This window comes from Nestor notabilis, unplaced genomic scaffold (assembly GCF_000696875.1).
Source record: "Nestor notabilis isolate BGI_N333 unplaced genomic scaffold, ASM69687v1 scaffold13094, whole genome shotgun sequence".
Lineage (NCBI taxonomy): Eukaryota > Metazoa > Chordata > Aves > Psittaciformes > Psittacidae > Nestor > Nestor notabilis.
Genome location: NW_009926621.1, coordinates 28,839 through 51,501, shown reverse-complemented (window position 1 = coordinate 51,501; position 22,663 = coordinate 28,839). Strand labels below are relative to the sequence as shown.

The following is a 22,663-nucleotide window of genomic DNA, read 5'->3' as shown; positions in this document are numbered from 1 at the left end:
GCTGAACCCTAGAGGAGGCTGATAGTGGTACATCTCTAGCACTTGCAGTTTGCACCAGGCCTAACATCATCACTATCTGAACAGCTGAAAAATGAATTTTAACTCACTGGTGTCAGTGTTAGTACTACTGTTGTAACTGCACCTTCTCAACCATTTAGTAGGAACCCAAACGACTCTTCGGTTTGTGGAGATTAAACTTCTTTCTTGGGGGCAAAAACATTGTGGCACATTAATGGGTTTCAAAAGACCCTGCTATTGCATCATACTTTCATCATTGCTGCATTGCTGCTGGACAACTTCTGAAACCTGAATCTTTGTCCAATCCCTCGTGCTCGGGTTATGCTCAACAAAATGTCACCTGAAACAGAAGCCCAGAAAAGCAAAAGTAGCAATTACTGCTTAAGACAAAGATATCATGTCTGTAGGCTCCACTATTTCCACGTGCCCCCCCTTTTCCTCTTTAGCAAGTAAATGACATCTTTAAACTGCCTTAGCCAAATTCTGCATGGTATGGTTTTGCTCAGACAATGAGCATTAAGTTGCAGCATCACAGCAGCACTAACATCACTATTACTCCACTCTTGTGGAGATAAGATAGCTTGCAGAAACAGGCATGCTGAAGGGACCGTAAAGGGATTCAAATACATATTTGCAAGTTGGCATGATCAAATGTGTGATTTGTAAAACACGCTTACTTCCCTTAGAGGAAAACTTACGCAGGGCAGAGGTCCAATTCAGGCTACAGAGGCTGACTTTTAAAAAGAAAGCTCTTAAGGTACACGTATGTCCTCAAGGATATACATGTATATATACAATATATATTTTGTCTATTCCGAGCAAGTAAGAGTCAGCTGAGTGTCTGCAGAACAAATAGAAAGAAGGAGAATTGCTGATAAAAATAAAACTGTATGATTGAGTAAATACAAACTAAGAGTTTAAAATTCCAGGCTACAGCGTTTAAATATTCTACCAAGAAGATGGAATATGCAGCAGTGTAATATTCTTCTAATACTGACAGATGAGTAGAGGTTAATAGTAATCAGATTTCTGTCTACCCTGCAGACAGTGAAAGTTCCCAAGTCAAAGCACAACAACTAGCTCAGCTAGTCTTCTGAAAGATTAAGTCACTGGAAAGCACTGTATGACTAGAGTTAGCAGTTTTCATTTAATCTACCTGGAAAGCTTTGTGCACAGTGAATTTTAATATCTGCTGTCTAGCAATAAAAAAAAAAAAAAAAAGTAGTAATGGAAATGTAGGTATAAGTCAATACAGAGGCCAAGACTCATCAATTAGGCCTGAGTACTTTGCATCAACTATACCAATTGTGTTGCAGCAGAAAAAAATCTGTATTCAAGTGATGAGCCTGAATCTCTTTCACATCCAAAGCTGAGCCACTGCAGCACAGGTCACTTTGAATGCATGTGGATTTATCTTTTTAAATTTTCTACGTAAGAATGCAATTCTAACTATAATGCTTTAAACATTTTGCAGTTCCTGATACCCATATATTGTATTCTTGAATCACATTTTGAGATTATATTTGAGGATAAAATCTGCTTCTGCTGAGAGGAACTAATATGCACTCACCTCAGAAAATATATTATTTGAAATGTCTTTCTTGATCTGGTTCCAACAATACAAGGAGAAACATTTGCAGATACACGATAAAAACAGTTCTTAAATGAATGGCCCTAGAGATTTGTCTTCACGTTTTGTAAGAAAAATATAAAGAATGCCCAATAGGACTACTAAGGACTAACAGGACTACTAACTACTGCTGATCACACAAAACATGTAATTTTATTTCAGATGGGTAGGATTTTTCTTTCTCTTTTTTTTTTGGCTTGTCATTCAGAAATTATTTTCTATAACTCTCTACATAAAATGTTTCATGTGACTGCAAGAGATAACAGCAAAGGTAAATGCACAGAGTTATACAACTGTGACTCTATGCAATTTTGTCTTCACCCCACCAACAGAAGTATCACTAGAAAAGCTTTTTATAGCCACTGTTAGTGCAGAATCTGTAATCAGTGCAGCCAACTTTTAATTTGTTGGGGTGTTTTGCAAGAAGTTAATGAGTGTACCAGACATTAGGAAAATGTAGTGGCGCATATGCATCAGATGGGCAACTGAGTAGCTGGCTGGCTGTCAGGCCTCTGAACAGAGCAGTGGTAAAGTTGCAAGAGCATCTCAATTCAATTTTGTCTTAATCTAAAGCAATATGCAAGGAAGGTGCACAAGGGACTGTGGTGAGAAGTAATGAACTGCTTCTCTTTCTGTGCAAGTCATAACTGACTCCAATAAAGCCAGCAATGTTTCATCAGTGCAGCCCTAATATCAGTCAATCAGGTATCAGGCACCTTAGTCCCCAGGATTTTTGTCCCCTCATAAAAACTATAACGTTAGGAAGCGTAACATGCTGTAGTTACTTTTTCAGAAAGCAATTTATAGTTCAAATTGCAATTATTGCCAGAATTGGCTTGAACAAGTTAGAACTTTTTCCCAGAGTTGGAATTAGAGTAAATATGCATCTCTGTAGACTAATCAGCCCTTTATAGTGCACATGTGCTTTATAGGGCCAGATTCAGAGCACTGATAGTGGTCATTCAAATTCTGTGCTGAAGAGGAAAAAGAAAAAAAGAAAGAAAACATCAGAGTAATTTGAGTTCTAAAGTTAGTCTCTATATGTAGACAAGAGAGGTGTAGACATCTCTGTTGGGTAGTTGAAGTCTCCTTGGTGCCTCCTGAGCCAGTAGACCAGGAATGGACAACCTGATCTTCTCAGATGGCACCTGTTTCAAGCCACTCCAGGCAGGCAGGAGGCAGTTGGATGGCAGAATATGATTAAGCAGGGGCATCATCCACCTTTACACACCTAAGCTGCTGCTGTTCAATCAAGCAGTGACAAAAACCTGGGTTCATGTTCTTTCTCAGTCTAAGAGATTTGAAAAGCCCATATTCCTTGCCAAGCATGTATCAAGCCATTGGTGAAGCTAATAGGCACTCTCAATTTCCGTAGCCCCAGGTAGATCTAAGTGTGGAAAAGGAGCTAAAAACAAGAGCATGCAGTGCAGTCCATTTCTGTAGCCTGGAATTAGGCTACAAAGTGAGGGAAAAGACTTCTAGCTTTCACTTTCTATTTCCTGCATTACTTATGCACTTTACATGGGGTTTGGTTTGTTGGGGTTTTTTTTTGTTTGTTTGGATGGTTGGTTTTGTTTGTTTGTAGGGTTTTTTTTTTGTTTTGCTTTTGTTTTTTTCAATGAACAATGAAACAAGCCAAGAAGTTCTTAATTAAAACTATTCAGAACTGAACTTTCCAGTTTCATGTTCACTAAAGAAGCATGGAAAAAAAAAAAAAAAGGAAAAGAAAAGAATACAGCGCTCCCTATACCATGAGATTTCAGGCACATTTTTAGGAGACGGAAAATGTGTCTAAGATTACTTCTTTTTTGTCTCAGAAGTGATTCAACAGCAACATACAAACAGGTAGACAGTTCCTTAACATAGATGTAAACTTTTTTTTTGTTTTGCATGCTCATTGCACAATGTTTTATGTGTTGGATGGGGCTTTCAGCAACCTGGCCCAGTGGAAGGTGTCCCTGCCCTTGACAGGGGGTTGAAACTAGATGATCTTTAAGGTCCCTTTCAACCCAAACCATTCTGTGATTCTATGTCTGCTTAAAAACTACAGTTACCTCTCAAATGACCTGAATATGCACTATGCCAGCTCCAAAACATTAACATTATTATAAAATTATTAATTACCTGCAGCTAACTTAGTCTTCTTGCAATCAGAGGCACACCTCTTAGTAAACATATCCTGCATTACTTCAGCAATTCCTTCTGACGCTTAAACAAAGAACTTGTGGTTTGATGCTGGTTTGACATTTGAGTAACATTCACACTTTAAATTAGAAATTTTTTATTGAAGTACCATCCCTGACTGTAAGCTGGCAGTTGAATTTGTTATCTTTCCAGTAACAGCCTATACTGAACATATATTTGTACTTCAGCTTAAGTAAGAGGTAGTAACTAGCATTATCTGTTGATAATGGAAAAATACATGTACCAAAAAAAGATGCTTGAGTCAACACAATGCATGAATTATGATCTAAAGTAGTATGATTTCAGATACTGATAATCGTTTTCTGCTGATATCAGAATCCTTTGATTTGAGGGACAAAGGCGGAAAGAAGGCTGATTGAAGCCTGAGCTGACCAGACACTTTGAAATGGAGCCAGCCCCCTTGTGTTTATCTTCAAAATATGAGTCAAAAGAAGCTGTTTCCAGCCTTCCAGGCTAGTGTGTCATCAGACCATGGAAGGATGCTAGTGTGGCAGCACTGCCTTCAAAATGTGGGGGACTTCTAATCACTAGACCATCCTGGATAACATATCTGAAAGGAAGTTTCCCTCATTGCTGTCTCTTTTGTGGATGCCTGTTTTTCTCAGCAGTCTTCCTTTCCAGGTCAGAAACTTTCATCAGTTTTCTAGCATGAAACAAGCTACATGAACCTTCTCCAACCTTCCCATAGTAAAGAGGACAACAGTTTGATTGAGTGAAAGCACCTGGTTTAGGAAAGAATCTTTAAAGGAATTAAAATAAAAATTAAATACTTGGCAAAGCACAGGACTTCGATCAACCCGTAGCATTTTTCACAGAAAACAGTTACTGATAATTTTCTATTCCTACATGGAATAAAGGCTTGCTGAAGTGCTCAGAAAACCAGAATTTCTTCCCTTTCAGACCACCATTTTAAAGCTAATTGCTGGAAATGCTGCAAGGTAATACAGCAAAAGGACCATATTAGCTTTTCTTTACTGCGTGTTTTTCCTTTTCGGGATGAACTATTCAAAACCATCCTGCTTCTGCTTCTCTTCTCAAGGATTTCTCCTGTTGACAGGAGCATTTACATAAGAATACAGAACAGGCACTGAGTGACACTGTGTTGAGGCTCATATAACTATCAAATTAGGTTAGATTAGAATAGATGTCATAGACATACAGGAACATAGCATGCTTACTAAAGCTTCTGCAATAACAAGTTTGAATATTTACTGAAAACTACTTAAAAATAGTATAATAGTCTGTTCAAATTAGGAATTTATTGGTTTGTTTGTATATTGTGAAGAAAGGCAAATTATCATTTAAACTATTATGATAGGTAACATCTAATCAGTTTTGCCCATCTCACATTTTTAATGGAGACAGGTTTGAGAAAATGGAATACATTTTGTAGCATATTTCTCATTCTGTGTTATTGTCTCCAGTAAACACACACACACCTATACATATGGGCACTATAATGTGAGTGAAACAAAAAGAATGGATCAACTACTAATAAAAATATCAATTTTTAAATTTTTTTACTAGTCAAGATTTTGTATGGCTGAATCTCAAACCTGTAAGATACACAGCAACGAGATGCAAATCTCACAGCAACAGATAATTCCTATTTGTGCAAGTGGTATATAAAACTCAAGAAGTAGTGTGAGAAAGACTTGTCCAATGTTTTGCTTGGATATAAAAGAAACCCATACACATACAGCCTACCAACTAGAAACCATCTGATCCAAAGGTGTTGGCCAGGACACTTATGGAGAGTGGAGGCACAGATACTGACAGTATTCTTTGTTTTGGAAGGTGGATGAAGTCACTCAGCAAATGACATTTTGAAGATGTTTCCAGCTAAAAATGAAGAATTGTTCAAGATTGCAGAGGTACAAATTTGGGTCCAAGCATTCATGAATTGAGACAGAACACTATCAGAACACAAAGGATGGAATGAGAGCTGCTGCCCTCATTGAATGAGCCTCAATCAACTCAGGGAACTGGTATATTCGTAAGATAATGTAATGTACAAAAGAGTGTGAAAGGTGCCATTTACTGAGAAAGACAGTGTTAAATGTAGAATGGCACGAACATCTGGTGCTGTGGAAAATGGTAAAAAATGTACAACTCTTCAGTAACAAGAAATATTGAGCAGAAGTTGTAGACAAATGGCCTATGTTAAATATGGAAATATAAAAAGCAGTGTAGGCATGAACGGATAAAACTCAAGTTTAAAGAAAAAATAAAAAGAACAAGAAGATTATACAGGACCATTTGAATGAAGATTAAGACCATTATTTAAACAGCAAAAGGGAAAAAAAGAAAAAGACACAGCATCTTTCTGACCTCTGACTTCAGCAAAGGATTAGTCAATGCTAACCACAATTTTAACAAAAGGAAACAAGAAGAGTTGATGTCAAGGAAAGAGTAGCTTCTGGAACTCTAAGATAAACCTGTTACAAGGTGTGATGAAATCCACTCTTGAGTACTAAGGAATAGAGGGAGGCAGTCCCTGCACTGGTACCAGCTGCCTTGATGCATAAAGCAACTGCTAAAAGATAGACAATAGCGTTACCTGAAAGTGTAAAACCAATACAGGCAATTTATGCTTTGGCTAACTAATACTGGACACATGATAAGCTTCATCTGAAGTTCACTTCTAACAGCTGGCCTCAGATGCTTAGCCAGAGAAATGTGTGTTTAACTTGTTGACGCAATTATGATGACCAAATCAAAATATCAGTACTAGGAATAATATGTCTCTTACTTATTTTCAGCTTAAGGTAAGAGCAAGTCTTATGGATTTCATCTAGGGAAAACATCCAGTTTCAAATAAAAATGATGTAAAAGAAGGTAGAATACATGAGATACACTGGAATGTATTAAACACTAATGACATTCCCTTTCAAAGGTTTGGTCAGCAACCAAGTCAGCTTTAAGCAGTGGTTTTTGTGACTTTGAAAGACTAAAGTAAGGTTACCATTTAGATTTAAGACATAAGGTGTCTAGTACTTCAACACTTCTTTGCTGCATCAGTCCCTGATCTATGTTCATTTTCAACTCTTCCCTTTATTTTGCTGTTCACACAACATCCCTTCGCATCTGCTCACAGATCTGAAATCCTTAACTTGAGCTGCCTAACTTTTCCTTTGCTTTGCTCAATTAAAACTGTAAAACAATCTTACTAGTTTGTTGACTTAATCAGTTAGAACCCATGACCTTCGTCAGTTGACTTAATCTTGTTAGACCCAGTGCCTGTACTGGTTCCTCTAAACTGCAGCCAACTTTTTCCCCACTGTACCTTGTCATATTAGCTAGCTCCTTCCCCTCCAACAGACTCAGTACCCTGCTTTCCCACAGCCTATTCTCTGTTTTTCTCCCCAAGGCTCATTCTACCTATCTTTCTGCAAGTATGCTATCTTTGCCACTTGTGTGTTCCCAAGCCCATCTACAGCTCAAGGACTTTGCAGAACTAATCACAGCATTATTAGGATACAGGAGAAAAGACAGCTCTCTCACTATGCTATGACTTTGATAAGCAAACTGTAATTTTACAGATATAACATCTTCTCTTTGTGTGATCTCCAGTCTTCTGTATACCTTCTATATTATGGCACTTTTTTTAATAAGCCCTTTACATCAAAGATCATGGCATTATATTTGCGCTTTCCTGTTCCTGGTTTTATTCTTTTCCCCAGACTAATGCAATAACGGAATGCTGATCCACAAAAAAAAAGTTCTGAATCACAATGTTAGGGTATAGAGGGCAGTAGTTGTTGCATTCAATATTAAGAGAAAGAGACCAAGACAGGACTAGATAAGGCAACTAGGGAGCTGAGGCAGGGCTAGAAAGATACTGAAAAGCCAAGCTGGAGAAAACTGCTGACTCCCATCTAGGACTAGAACTGAAGCAAAGAGCTGTGGAGATCAGGCAAGTGTAAAGCAGAGACTGAAAGCAAGAATAAAGAAAAAGCAAGATCAGGAAGTTAAGGCCAAAAATGGAAGCAAGTAAAAAGAAATACAGGGCAGACACGTATCAGTAGCCAGAGAAAAGCCTCCATACCACCTTGAATCACAGCCTGTCCAAAGCTCCTCCCCTGTAAGAGTCAACAGAAATGCAAAAAAGACAAGTGAGTAGCTCACATTTCTCCTTCCCTGTCATGAAAAAAACACAGAGTTCTTTGAATGATAGAGACAGAAAGCACGTCCAAATAGGAGCCACGTGTCTCTAAATACTTACAGTCACCAAACAGGCTTAGAGTACTACAGATTAATTAGCAAATTTATTTTTTTAGAAATGAATACACAAACAAAGGGCAGATCTGGGAGAGTCAAGCAGATTTTGATCACAAACACCAAGATTTTCCTTAGCAGACTTACGGAAATAGCTGAGAAAAATACAGCAATTTTTCAGATACAGGACAAGTATAGGAATACAGCAAGATACAACAAAACCCATAATTTTGGGGGAGAGGAAAATATTCCTACAGAAGTGTTATGCAGCTCTTCTCTACAAACTCAGCAGAAAAATATTCAATCATATTGATAATAAATTAATAAGACATGACAAATATGTCCTAAACTTTGACTGGCCTTTCCACTTGTCTGTTGATTTATAGAGAATAATTAAAGGAAAATGATAGTACCACCTCTTGTAAGAAAACAGCTTCTTCCAAAATTTGGAGATAAACCAAGTTCATGCTTTCAAGAGTAGCCAGCAGAGATGAATATCAAGGAGCAGCTGTTGTATCCAGTGTTGGGATTGCACATCATTCTGAGAGCTCCATTCTATAGAGCCAGCCAGGTGCTGGTGAGCCAATGACTCAGTTTGAGTAATTATTTGCAGCAAAAGAAGTACAAGTGTCTCCCAGAATTTACATCCAGCACCACAGAAATTTTTTCAAGTTGACTGCAAACAAAAAAATATTTTCAGTAATTATCTACATTGTACGTGCTTGAAAAGAACAGAGTTTGGCAACAAAGACATTTCCCCCTCTTTCAAATTACTGTTTGTGGTTACTATTTTGACCAGTCAGGTATGAGTCCTTTTCTTCTTTGTAGTAAATTGTTAAAGAAGGTGGAAACATTATTCATAGTAGCAATTAGATGATTCAATGTTTATTTGTATCCAGTATTAGCAATAAGGTGATATGCATTTTAGCTAGTTGTTGAGTGATGACTTCATTACTGGCCCATTGTAGTTGCTATATGTCCTGGTTTAAGCCCAGCTGGTAACTCGGAACCACACAGCTGCTCGCTCACTCCCCCCACTTCTTCCTCCCCCTGCTCCCAGCAGGATGGGGAGGAGAAACGGAAGAATGTAACTCCCATGGGTTGAGATAAGAGCACTCCAGTAACTAAGGTATAATACAAACCACTGCTGCTACCAATAATAATGATAAGAGGAATAACAAGGGAAAAGGACACAACCGCTCACCACCAGCCGACCGATACCCAGCCCGACCCGAGCAGCGATCTGGGCCTGCCGGGTGACTCCCCCCAGTTTATATATTGGGCATGACGTGCTGTGGTATGGAATACCCCTTTGGCCAGTTCGGGTCAGGTGTCCTGTTTCTGCTTCCCCCCGGCTTCCCCTCCTCTCTGGCAAAGCATGAGACTGAGAAAGTCCTTGGTCAGAGTAAACATTACTTAGCAACAACTAAAAACATCGGTGTTATCAGCGTTGTTCCCAGACTGAAAGTCAAAAACACGGCACTGCACCAGCTACTAAGAAGGAGAAAAAATGACTGCTGTAGCTGAACCCAGGACACTATAGAAAAACAACTTGATTTTCAGGCCAGGCAACTGAAAAGCTTTAGAGATCTGCTTGTTTCTAGTTTTCATAAATGGCTTGTCAGCCAAAGTGTAAAGTCCTAATACCTTTTACCTTCTGGAGAATAGAAGTATTGAAGAGTCACTTATCTATATCCTACAAGTGGATTTGATAAGATCACTATATTTTTTTCCTGCAGTTCAACTTATATAAACAGATCATGATACCAACCAGATCATCCTCACACTGGTTTAAATAAGGAAGTCTAGGTCAGGGGTTTTGTACTTCTCTATTGCATTTACGTTTAGATATTACCAACTGCATGCATACTTCCCCACTGAAACACTTCAGTTTAGATATCTTAATCTGTAGATACATCTCAACCATACATCTGAAGAACAGGGTTTAATCATCCTATATGAAAATAACATAGTAAAGGGGACAGCTGTAAAGGCAGTAGAAGCAAACACAGGGGCTATACATTGGTATTATTCTTCCCTTACAGAGCAATGCATTATATTTTCATCAGAAAAACAAAACTTCAGTTTGAGCATATGAAACTCCAGGTGAGTGCTCATACACAAAAGTCTGTTAAAGAATGGTCTTACCATGGCCTCCCACAAAGGAGTGAACTTAATGTCAGGGCTGGCTTTACTGGGCAAAGTGCCTAACTCAACTGAGCTCTTAAAGAAAATTTTGTCATGCAATGAATGACCAGCTGGAGAGCCTTCCTGTCCTTACACCCACCCCTAACAGCTCTGACCAGCTTAGTTCAACCTTAAGTATACTCATTTACCTCCACAGCTCAGTTCAGTTTAAAAAGGAAAACATTAGAAAATCAAGCATTATACATTTCAAACTTTCACGCCATGACAATATTCAAACTCACTCTCTTCCTAGACCGAGTGTTAAATAGGTTTGCCAAGTATATATTTCTTTTCTGAGAAAGGAATACATTTCTAATGCAGACATTGGTTTTTGTCTGTTTCAGAAATGGATCCTAAACCCACAGGAAACATTCGGTAATTGTAACCAACAAGCAACTTAGCACATCTGCACTGACTTTATTTAGCTCAGAAATGACAAAAGGAAAGGCTACATTTCTTTTTGTACTGCAAGGTTTAAACACTCAAGTTTAAGGCTGAACAAGCAGCATCACATTCCTTTAATCACTGAATTACTCGAAAGCAGCTTATCAGTATTTTCATATGGAAAAAAATGTATTACAGTATGATTTGCATGCATGCATAGGAGTCCTTAATGGTTTATTAAGGACTACCAAGATTTAAGCCATTCTGCAAAATGAATCAGGTAATTATTTGCCTTGTTTAAGCAGATTATATTTGAGTTTTTATTCAAATAATTGCAAGGAAAGATATCCTATATTCTATTGGTTATAATGTGTTATTCTTGCACTGGTGAATAATTACATGAATGTTTCTACTGCAGTCATCATGCCAACTTCAGTAATGAAGTGTTCAGCTAAATGAGTAAAAGATAAGACTGTGCAATGTAATTATTTGTTTCACATTAATACAAGTAAAGCCTGTTGGCTAATATTCTATCAGACTTTCCTATGATGAAAATGAGCGATATAAGCCATTTTGGTTAGATATCAAAGGTGAGAAATATCTTCAGTTTTGGAAATTAAGTGCTTACAAAGAAGGATTTAGAGAAAACGTCATCTCATATGTGATTGCAGTGATGCCATCCCTGTCTATCCATGCTTTTACTATGGCATTTAAGCAATGCAACCTCCCAAAATGAATAGCACAGAATGGCTTAGCAGAACAAGGTGAGAAATAATTCATTCTCCCTTCAAAATCCTTTTGCAAAACATGCTTCCTCTCCAGTTTAATTAAAACCATCCAGATCCCAGTATTTTCTTTATTTGTTCACATTATTTATTTAATACTGCAATATTTTATTTATGTAGGTTGTGCAGGTAATTTATTTATAACACAGGGTTTTTTAAGTGAACCAGCAGTGAATTGCACATAAGATCACCTGTGTCCATAGAGATCTCAACTGAAGGCACTTAGATCCCGCCTTAATGCAATGAATCTTTGACCTTAAACATAGCACTTAGCTTTCCCTTTTAAAAGAGGGTTCAGCTGCAGAAGGTGACACCAGTTATATCATGCTGATTGTAGATGTGTGTTGCCCATTTGTTGTTTCCAGCTTACAGATTTGTTAATTCCCATCACTAACACTAAAAACTTTACTATGGGCAAAAGGAACACACCTTATACGCAAACCCAAAATTTTATTGTCAGTTTAATTAATCCTAACAGGTTGATCCATTATTTTTAATCTAGTCAAAAGAACACTAAAATTTTATTGAATATATAATATAGTGTAAAATGTAGTATAATGTATTACATGTATATAATTATCTACAATTTATATGTATCCAAACTTTCATGCCTATGTTTGATGTTTTGTCCACCTTCTTAAGGTCAAAAACTTGGTGGAGAGAGGGGGGAAGCCACAGAGGAGGGGAGAAAATATGGGGAGTATCCAGAGAACTTCTCCAGGAGGGTGATGATGATAGTTTCTTCCTACTCACTCAGACTAATTTTTACATTTGCTAGATCTACATCTTGCTTTTTCTTTATTGGTCAGCAGGTCCACATTACAAATACATTCACTGTATATTGTCTACTTTTTTTATTGTGTTTTGCTCTCTTTGCTATCTCTGAAACAGGTTTTACCAAGCTTCCAAGGCTGCATTCCTTTGATGGCCACAAGTGAGGTGTTTACAGCCCTGGAGCCTCCAGTATTAACCTACATCTGTGCTTGAGGACCTCTGCTGTCACCCTCTGCCTTTACTGCTCTGTGCTGCAGTTTATTCTAGACTTACAGGTAGTTCATTCCACACACAGTAAGCACTTTTTTATCTAGTAGTTGAAGAAATAACAGTAAGCATCAACAACCACACAATCGGAGAGCTAAACAGCAGCTAAAAAAGTTGGTAATAGTCATCTGGTCGTTAGGTAATTGGTGCTGCTGCAAGTCTTCAGGAGAGCAAAGACAAAAGCCTAGCAGAAGGCATGTGGCCCATTACAAGACAAATTTACAGGGCTACAGGGATACATATGTCATCTGAAAGGACAAATATAAACCTAGCTGTTGATTTCTAGGATAGAAAAGAATTCAGCAACAGATTTCTATAGCAGAAGTAGATCTGGAATCTACCTCGAACACCATATGTGAGAGAAAGCTGACAGAAATACATGCTTGCAGCTAAGTGTACTTGCTCTTCTAATCTGTTTGGTCCTCTGTAGTTACCACAAACCCACACCAACTAATTTCACTGCAAGATGCTGCTTTAATGATGTAAAATTTTTCATTCTACAGTGTGACAGGTAAGATCTACAATTTTTCATGCAAGGCTTTTATTATCTCGTTTGTTCTATGTTGTTTGACACCACCATGTGACTTGTTCCATATACAAGTACTTCCTTCCAGCTGTTTGCATCACTTCCATCAATGTCCATCTCTATTTTCATTGTGTACATATAAAATTTTAAAAGAAGCTCATAGTATGCTAAGTCTGTAATTGAAATATTTATGAATGTTGCATAGGTGCCATGGGAACCAAAAAGGGAAGCTGTGATTTGTATATCCACCAGGTTGCTAAGCAAAGAAGCATCTTTTCTATTACAGGCAGCATAGCTGCACGAAAGCTTTAGGGAAGATGCAATCTCTATAGAAAGGAAATCTTTAGGTTGTCAGGTAAGGATAACTTAATCTCCATTACATAAAAGCTTTCTGTTTAAATGCAGGGGAAGCCTGTTTTGTTGGGTTATGGGTGTTTTTTGGTTGGTTTGTTGTTTGTGGTTGTGGTTTTTATTCGTTGTTTTTTTATTGTTGTTTTTTTTTTAAAAAAAAAAAACCAAAGGCTCCAACTTATTATATCAAATTGTTCCTTATTCTATTCATACTGTATGAAAGAATCAGTTTATTTTCACACTGTAGTATTGTCCTTTACAATACAGGATTTTGCAGAAGGTAGTCTTATGAAAAGTGAATAGGAAGACAAAAATATTGAAACGAAAAGTCCTTCAAATCCAAGACAGTCTTGTCTAGCATATTTGAACTTTCAAACAAACTGTTGGTATGGCAACAAAGAATTTTCATAGTTTAAAGATAGAAGTGATAATGTGGGATATATTGTGTATTCACACAATCGTGTGTATTCACACATTTGCACGTATTCACATTCAAAAATACAGTTTGAAGCCTCTGTTATTTGATTCGTTTTAAAGGCAGATGCTCCAAGCCGAACAGATCCAATAAAATTTTTCTAAGAAATGATTGTAAATTATTACCACTCCCCCAAAAGCAATAAGAAAAACAGTTTTCTGGCCAGTCCCACTTAATATAAGTTGCTCATGTTCATGAACAGAATTTGTATATAGTTTTTGCTTCTCTATTTGGCCCAGTTTCTAAAATGTCACTACAGGGGATTCTGACATTGAAGTAATAAATTATCAGATGCAACAGAAACACAGACACCTTTTAGGTGAATATATATAATTTTAAGTATCAAACAGAATAGTATTTATGAAAACAAGCCCTCACCTCAAGTTAGCATCAGTTATAGCCTGACATACAAAATCCTTTTGCTGTGACAAAGCAAAAGGCTTATCTAGATGTTCTCACAGGTATATGACACACATAAGGGAGTTATCTCCTTCATATTCTGTTCATCTATCTAGCTCATTCGTGTCTTGAGCATGCTGAACTACAAGATGTCAAAAATGTCATCAAGGTATCATTTAGCCCTCTCACATTGAAAAACATTGAGCATTTTATTGCTTGTAACTGTACCAGAAGCACATACCAACAGATGCTTAGGAAGTTGTGCCCATTTTCACCATACAAAATTAAAAGGCACATCTCTCTGCTGAGATCTGGATCATCTGCATCATCTTCACATGATGATCTTAGCCAACAACACACATCAGTCTTGTGCAGAGGGCATCCAGCACCCTGCTTGGCTGAAACTACACTGTGCCATTTTTAGGGATAGTCCAAAAGGCTGGTGCCATCTGGGTCGCTACCTTTTCTTCTCAATGTGAAGGGCTATTGTAAGCAAAAAATACAAAATCCAGCATCTGAGTTCTAGTGAGAGAGAGCTTGTGAGGTGCATATATTGCATTCATATATGCTGGTAAAAGGCATCTCAAAATTGTCATCTACCCTCTTTACAGAAGCAACTAAACACCCTGGTGTTGCTCTTAACACATGCTAATCAAGCTACTCTTATTGAAAGCTTTATCAGTGCCATGAAAGGTAACATCATGTCAATCACACATCAGCATTCACTATCCAGCTCGTTTTTGTTCAATATAAAGATGTCTTACTTCACTGCTATGTTACTAAAGCACATTGGATCAAGCAGTCAATGTGAATTTGCCTCATAGTCTACTCTAGTAATGGAAACACTCCAAGAAAACTGGCAAAAGATGTAGTTTGAGGTACTTGGCAAGATAACGCAGTATGGGAAGGCAAAGCATCTTCAGCGAAAACAAACCAAGAACAGGCATTTCATCACTTTCAGAATTCATTAGCTCTGTATAGGGTCAGTATAGCAAGGGTGGGGTGGGGGAGTACAAGACCTCTTGCTTTATTGATTATTTACGTTTTAACCTTATTATGCCATATTAGGTAGATAACATTTCTGAGCAGTCAGTGAATCTCATTTATTGTGGCCACAGTCATGTTTTCTATTTTGAACCAAATCATCCATCTGTCACCTCACTTTAGCCAAGGCTATTACTGCATTTGACTTCACTTTGTGTCAATCTGCATGCCCAGCAATGAATCTCCTTCAAATTTAACAGTCCTTACTAAGGTGTTTAAAGAGTAACTGTGAAAAGAATGAAATCTCCAATATTTTAAGAGTATTTCCAACCAAGATCAGTATCTATGTTTTTAAGTGCAAATACAGTACTGGAAAGCTCAAGGAATAGTGAAAACAGTGATTTGCAATCCTAATTTTCTACATTAAAGAACCGTATCACTTTTGTCTTTTCTTATATCCTTAGTACACTGGAATTCACTGCACTTTTCAGATCATGCAATAAGGAAATCTTTTCCTAATAGGTATTAATACTAAGTCATTTACACTGATTTATTTCAGTAACAAATTAATTCCAGAAACACCACAACTAACAAAGCACTGATTTCCTACCTAGCTGGTTTCTGCATTTCTGCATAGCCCCACAGGGAATAATCACAGACCCTCCTCTAGCCCCTTCCTTTCTTTGACCTCAGGCTCAATAGAACTACCTCTGGCCTCATCCACGCTGACTGCCTGATCATAGATGAGGTCCTGCTTGGCAAGCCAGGAAGCAGAAGAGGTAACTTTAGCTCTCACAGAGCTAAAGGACACTGCTTTGGGGATTCCCCTCTACTCAGATTCTGATTGTGGTAAGACTGGTAGGAAATCTAATCCTGAAAAATTTGACTTGTCTGCCAAACCTCTTTGAAATTGGCCAAGAGGCTCAATACTTACTCTAGACTGTCTGGTAGGCAGGCAGATGGCCTGATAATATAGAATGGTTTTTTTTTTCCTGTAAAGGCTAGGATAAGAAAGAGTGAATTTCAACTGAATTCATTTCCCTTTCACATTCATTTTTAGAACTAAAATTTCAGTAACTAATTATTCAAATGCTCATCTTTTCCAGATCTAGCTTTGCCAGTAGATATTGTGATTGTCCATAATGTAACAGTTATACTACATTATTAAAGAATGTACTCAGAAGTTTTTGTTTTTCTTTTTTTTCTTCTTTTGAAGGAGAGCTGTGTGTGAAGTTTAACGGCATTGCAGTAAGACTGTGAAATAAGAACTTCAGCAAGCTTATAAATGTAATCATTCTTGCTAATGAAATGTTCCCAATTCTTAAGCTTCCACAGGAGGCCGTCAACTGTTTTTTTAATTATTATTCTTCTTTTTCATTTTTAAGGATACATGGATACTAGATGTCTATTTTTCCATTTGCACCTTTCTCAACGTTGTCCAGAATTGTAGCCTTTTACAGAATTATTTAACATAGTATTTCTTATTACTGACTGATGGTACATTTCTTGCCAATACCAGATACTTCAACTCAGAACCATTTGAGTAGCTATATTTTGTCCTCCTTCTTCATTTTTTCCTTCGATGGCAAAAAGGTTTAATTAAAAAGAAACATACAATGACTTTTAAACACTGATGGAAGAGACAAAGTAATCTGAGCAGTTTCAAATAATTTCTTTAAAAAAAAATTAAAAAAAGATCAATATCCATGAGAAATGGATCGTTGATGAGATGCGAAGACTTTTATTAGTATTCAGGTCAAGCCTTACTACTGAAAGTAGAAACCTACTGATCAGATCACCATCTAATGCATGTCTTTTATTGAATGTTTATTGAAGTGAATCCAGTTCCTCGTAAAACAAAAGCAGTGCCATTGGAACACTAACGTAGTTGACATATCATTTGGTATCACTAATCAGGGGGCCAAAGTCAGTTGTCCTCTTTCATTGGGAACATTATATTGTTGGTGTTACGCTATATCTATTCAGTCCATAAAGGATGTAGATTTTTGCTGTTTTCTGTCTAATGTTATGTGAAAAGTAACTTAACTTTTTTCCAAAAATAATATAAAATCTGATTAATATATTCCAGTTAGATAGCACACATTTATCCCCTGTGATCTTCCTTATATAATGAAAGTATCATTCAACTTTCAGCATGTTTTTATTTTAGGAAAACTGAGGGAAACACAGATCAGTATTCCTAGATGACACCTGCATACACAGAGATCTTTCATGTATAAAAACAGCAAAGCATTAACACATTAATTCTCACAACAGTCCCGCAGAGAAACAAAGACTAGAAAGCACTGCTATGCCTGTTTCACAGACTAAAAAAAGACCAGGCATTTGCAGGAGTGGTTTGCTCAGGGACAAATAGTAGAAACGATGATAAACAAGTATTTCTCTCCTGTCAAGCTTTAGCTAAAGATGATCATTTCCCTTCTCTAGAGCTGAAAACAACTACCCAGACTGCACTCAGAAAAATTAGATAGGGAAAAATAGCAGTACAATCCTAAAACCTCTGAGGAAAAATAGGCCAATAATGTAACCCATAGCTTGATACAGCAACAGTCATGGAAGATTATTCCTTCAAAAAGTCCTGGAAAAAACCCAAAGAATAGATTTTTGTGCTGATGAGAATAAGGATGAAATCCAACACTTGTTTCTGTGTTCTTAGTAACCATTACTCTATGGTTCTTGATGTCCAATCTTAAGGACCCTAAATCTTTTGAAAGTCAGCTGTGCTAGAAATGTCAAGCAGTGATTCAAAAAACATTCTCTACTAATGCAGTAGCAGCTAACCGCAAACACAGAATTCAGCATTCAGACAGTTTGTCTCTGGACTAGGTCTTATCTGAAATTATAGAAGCCTTTTTTGCCACAGTCTTTTAGCCTTTTAAGCAAGTAGAAGCCACAGAGTGTGAACATACCCCAAAACCCCCCAATCTCTAAGATATGTGTATTCTGATGTATTAACAGTTTTTTTAAAAAAAAGTCTTTTGATTGCATGTGTTCTCCACTACATATCAAAGCAAACATTCATTTAGCCAGGCTTGATGAGCACCAGCAGTTGTTCCCAAGTAGTGGTTAGAAAAGCAAGGTAAACAGTCCCCACGTTGCCATCACCTACCAACTCTGTTTCTGCAATACCCCTGCTCACTACATACAGTGACACACCAAACACATTCTCTGGGTTCAGCAAGCACTGCGTTAGGTCACAGAGTCATAGAATAGTTCGAGTTGGAAAGGACCTTAAAACTCATTTAATTTCAACCCCTCTGCCACAGGCAGGGACATCTTCCACTAGACCAGGTTGCTCAAGGCCCTATCCAAAATGCCCTTGAACGCTGCCAGAGATGGGCCATCCACAGCTTCTCTGGGAAACCTGTGCCAGTGTCTCACCACCCTCATAGTGAAGAATTTTTTCCTAATATCTAATCCAAATCTCCCCTGTGTCAGCTTAAAGCCTTTCCTCCTTGTTCTGTCACTACATGCTTTTGTAAAAAGTCCTGCTCCAGATTTCTTGCAGGCCCCCTCTAGGTATTGGAAGACTGTTACAAGGTCTTGCTGAGCCTTCTCCAGGCTGAGCAAGGTCCTGCTTCTAGATGATGGTCTAGTAAAAAGGGAAGGTTAGGGAACAAGTGATGTGGAATAATCACAGCTGCAGAAGAAACTGATAGTTATCTAAACCTCTGTGCTTGAGACTTTGACAGGCTTACTCCATTCTTACAACATGTTAATTAGTATATGCTCTCTGAGTTTCTCTCTGCTACTCTTCTTGGCACATGGAAAAAAAAAAGTTGAAAATAAGTGTTAATTCACCTTATAAATTAACACATACACAATGGGGAAGCGTTGTTTGACTATTTTCAGTTTGACTAGCTTCATAACACTTGAAAAAACAAGTGCTAAACTCATAACCACATGAAATTGTCAGCCAGTAAGAATCTTGTATGAAATATCGAAGTCATAACGTGTTGATGAACAGAGTTTTTCATTTTGATGCAACTATTGAGAGTGTCAGCTGGTAATCAAGAAAATGCTTAGCATGATTTTCTTATTTGCATTGAATTGCAGCATAGACGGAAGGTATCTTATGAGACAAACAAAGAAGGAAGATGGAAAAAAGGAAACCGTTGGTGATTGTAGGTCAAAAGTACAGAAAGAAAAACCTTTCTCTAAGGGTGCCGAGCATTCTGAAGTCTCTCCTGAACAGCTAAAATCCCAACCAGCATGACGCTGCTTAAATGGAAAGACAACGAAGAAGAAGCGATAGCTTGTTTCTCAAGGCAGAAGAGAAGTATTTGTAAGTCAGCCATATGTGCCTAACAAATGTATCTTTTGGCTCTAGTAGTGCAAAGGGAATTATGCCCTGCAGAGAATCCCAACACAGGGACAAAGAGACCTTGCCTGGGGCTTGTGGGAACTGAGCAGATTGTACCTGGCCAACAACGACTAAGTCACTGATCTTTAAAATGGCATCAGCACATTTTATGCCAATGGCAGCCTGAAATATGCAACTGTACACTGAGACTTTTTATAAAAATAAATAAATCAATCAAGAGCATATGGTTCAGTGTTTTGCAAATTTAGATTGGTGAAATTGTAACATTGGGGGACCCTTCGGAAACAGCTGCTGCTAACTACAGAGATGATGACACTGATAATATGCTGCCGTTGCTGTAAATATCACCCTTTGTTCCTCAAAATACAGGGCTGCTATTTACATGTTTGTTGCAGCCAAGGTTCTGTTTCTTCTGTAGGTCGGAGCAGAAGCTTACTTAATTACATACTTTTATGACAGAAAAATCACTGATTCACATCTGCTTTTGTATCAAAATATATCCATCTTTCACCTAAGTATATTAATTGCATTAAGTGTGCATAGTTTGTGTGCTGGTGTAAATGAAAAGTACATCATCTAATTTTCTAATACAAACAACAGATTCAGAAAATTAGTTACTTTAAATTGAAAAGTTAGGACACTGTCCTACTTTATAATTTGCCATGTGTATTCATACCACAGCTGATAGTTAATCTGAAGCCAGATTACTTTTCTATTAACACAGATATCAAACTAGTCCCTAATATAGATGAATATAGATAACTAGTCCTTCAATATAGATAAAAACCTAATCATAAATCTAGGCACTGTTGTCTTTCTAAAATAGCTCCAAGATTACTTCTGACATTCATTCCCTTTGAGAAGCTTCAAATACTAAATTTTAGAAGTCAGTATAAAATGCCTAACAGTTTTCAAGTAAAAAAAATTGAATTGGGGGAAAGTTTAATATACCACATCAGCAACAGGTTCCATTTCTACACACTTGCAAGCTTCAGGAGCTCTCTAGCTTTTAACATAAGAGAAGTCAGTTGTTCTGTGCTACTCAACAGAAACCACAAACCAAAAAGGAGTCCAGAGGTATCAAAGCAGTTGCCCAAGGCCTCAGAAATACACTGAGCTCTCATGAGATCCCCTCTTCGAGCTTCTGTGAGGACAGAAAAGCTTCCAACACTATTGGCCCCTGCTAAAAGCTATAGCTTCCTGAATCACCACCCTTGGGTGTCTCAGAAAGAAACTCACTGGAGCCTGTTTCAGGCTTTGCTTTCCCTGAGTCCCATCTTCACCTTTTTTCAGGGACTGTGAAGTACAACTACATCATCTAGAGAATCTTCTGTCTCTGTAAACAAAATCTTCCCATCTCACAACTAAATTTAAAGTTATCCAGAACAAAAATGTCTCAATATCACAAATCTTCCTTCTGTTTATGTACCAGTAGAAAGCTCGTGTGGTACTTCTAACAAAGACAGTATGTAAACTATGCAAGTGCATCTTTTCCAACATTAAACTTGTTTTGTGAAGGGGCAACATGTTAGTAGGGAAACTCCTAACATCATTTCTTACTCTTTGCTGCCTTTTTTAAACAAATCTATGCAACAAGAACATTGTCCCTGCCCCAGCCCGTACAAAGCCAATAAGAAGTACAAGGGTAGAAGTGGGAAGTCAATGTGGGAGGAACCACTACATTTTCCAGAAGACAGGAGTGATTCAGAATAAACAAAACGACACCAAAAGGTGACCTCCAGCTTTCATCTACCTTACACCAGGGACCCCTCTGTTTCCGAGGTGGGAAGAGAAATAAGGTTGCTGCCACTTTACTGACAAAATTCCTTCCTTCCGCAGCAACAGAACCAATGCTGTCAGCACAGAATCCTTTTCTCCCTTCAAAGGCAGAAGTGTTTCACAGAAAACCTGTTTCTTTCTCTCTGTATGAACATTTTCAAACCTCCATACCTGATGCTGGAATTAGAGGTCTGAGTTTCTATCACACCACTTTGGGTACGTGTTGCCCTTGTAGCCAGTGGAGCACAGACACAAAGGGATGGAGAGACAGACAAGGTGCCTTCAGAGGGCAACTCAGCCATCTGCAGAGAGCTCAGGGCAACTCCTCTCCTTGCTCAGGTACTGTGGAAAGAGCCTTACCTCTAGCCGGAGGACTGTGAGCCTGATCAACCTCCTCTATGGTTCTCTCCCCCACTAGCTGATAGAGGATCGTATATGCTTTTCTGCTGCAATGCAAGTTTGCAGCTGCCTGCTAGGGAGTTGTTTGTTTAAGGGAGTGTTCATTCTGTGCTCTCCTCATGCATATATTTTTATGAATATTGATGAGAGAAACCAGTACTTAAGTCGCATACCTTATACTCTACATTCTAAGACCAGTGTCAGACAGAACTGACATTTTGCACAGAACTGCTTCACGCTCTTACAGAAAACTCACTTTTGACATTTTGGCCAAGGCAATGGCCACAGTCCTGACCCCAAAGACCCCAGATGTCTTGTAAATACCTTTGCCAAAGATCAAGTTCCTTAAGGATAAAGGGAAAGCTGACCTTGAGTAAGGTTTTTAAAGCCAAGTCACTATTCTACGGGGAGCCAATGCAAACAGATGATGGATTTCATGTGCTCAGGGTATACCATGCAGCTGAGAAAGTGTATTACAGTGTCCCATGCTCCTAAGGGCTTGAGCCTATATATTTGTTATTTTGTGTTTGTGTAGTTCAGAGAAAAAGAAAAAGGTCTGTGTTACTATCATTATCCATGAAAAAGGGATGGAATCTCAGGCTACTGAAAAAGGTGGGAGATTTTGATCTGTAGAATCATTGTCAGCAGGGATTTCAGAGGCATTACGGAAACTACAAAGATATTGATGAATAATACATTGCTGGAAACTGCATTTTTGGGGACATCGAAATTATTCACCAATTTGGAAAGCATGGAGGGTTAAATATTATGACAAATCATTTTGACATTCTCTAGAAGACATAGTTTCAATATTTTCAAAATAGGAACATTCTGACATTCTATTTTGAAATAGCATATTTGTTTTGAAATTGACACAACATTGCTCTGGATTTAACAAAAATGTTTCAGGTTGGCAAAGAATAAAATTTTTCTTCCT

The 22,663-nt window shown here is 37.9% G+C and overlaps 1 protein-coding gene across 1 annotated transcript in view; it reads right to left on the bottom strand.

The window, feature by feature from the left end:
* GRM1 (glutamate receptor, metabotropic 1) overlaps positions 1 to 22,663 on the bottom strand; it is a 136,017-nt gene that overhangs the window by 96,495 nt on the left and 16,859 nt on the right. The window lies entirely within an intron of this gene.